Source organism: Equus caballus, chromosome 29 (genome assembly GCF_041296265.1).
Source record: "Equus caballus isolate H_3958 breed thoroughbred chromosome 29, TB-T2T, whole genome shotgun sequence".
Lineage (NCBI taxonomy): Eukaryota > Metazoa > Chordata > Mammalia > Perissodactyla > Equidae > Equus > Equus caballus.
Genome location: NC_091712.1, coordinates 36409876 through 36410974, shown reverse-complemented (window position 1 = coordinate 36410974; position 1099 = coordinate 36409876). Strand labels below are relative to the sequence as shown.

Sequence of the window (1099 nt, the reverse complement as noted above, 5' to 3'; positions counted from 1 at the left end):
AGCCCGCATTCATCTTTTTTTCAGTAAACAACATATATTTTTGTTTTACAAAATATTTAGTTCCTAAAATTGGTTTCTAATTCAAACGTTTGCTGTATTTTCAACGGTGATTTGGACATATGGTGAAATGGTCATAATTTTGATTTCAGTAGCTTAGGAACCTCTCTAAAACCAAATAAATCGTATATGTAAAGTATCTAGCACCAGGTACCAGAGAGCGTTCAGTGAATGTTAGTATTCTTTCCCTTTTTCCTCTTCAGTAGAAAGTAGAAAAATGAAATATTGATGAACTGTAAATGAAACTTAAAGTTCAGTTGTTTGGAACTAGTTCATAGAATTGTAATGCTTTAAATGAACAATGACTTCCATACTTTTATCAAGTTTGCATAACAAAGATACCAAATTTGAGTGTAATCTAGAGTTAGAAATCTAAGAATTTTACTATATGGCTAAAATCTATCTTTTTCCCAATAAAAAATTTTTGGTCACCTTTCATTTAATAAAAATTTTCCCCCTTGTCTCTCCTTCACACCTTAGATTATCTATCATCATCATCATCTATCATTTACTTATGCAATCATAAGTTCAAGTTATTGATCTCAAGACTATTTCTGCACAAGAGTGCATATAATCACAATGTACACATTTGGTGAAAAACTATGTACTTACAGATGTGATTGGTTTTAAGAGGCATCTTTCATTTTTATCTCTGAAAACTTTTGTAGGCTAGTGACAGAATCCGACTTTTCATTGCATCATGTTTAAAGATATGAGTCACATCATGAATGTTCATGTCATCCTTGCTCAGGGCCCATGCTAATCTTCTGTATGTGGTTCCAATTTTAGCATATGCAAAGCCAAAGTGAGTACTGCCTTCATTCTTAAAGCCTTTAAGGACGTAAGGAAATCTTTCTGTACTGTCTTGTTTCTGGGGGGAGGTGGAGGTGTGTGTGGACAAGCCACAAACTCCCCATTTAGTCATCACATTTTAATATTTTACTCTTTAAATGACTTATTTTAAATGCAAATGGCATTTATTGTTGTGTATTAATTGGCAGACATACAGGGCAAAGGGAAACACCATCCCATGCAAAATTTA

The 1099-nt window shown here is 32.9% G+C and overlaps 1 non-coding gene across 1 annotated transcript; it reads right to left on the bottom strand.

Moving 5' to 3' along the window:
* Positions 1–763: 763 nt before the first annotated feature.
* On the bottom strand, positions 764–873 carry LOC111771265 (U6 spliceosomal RNA). Its single transcript, XR_002805010.1, has one exon. It is a non-coding gene; the product is annotated as a U6 spliceosomal RNA (small nuclear RNA).
* Positions 874–1099: the final 226 nt, after the last annotated feature.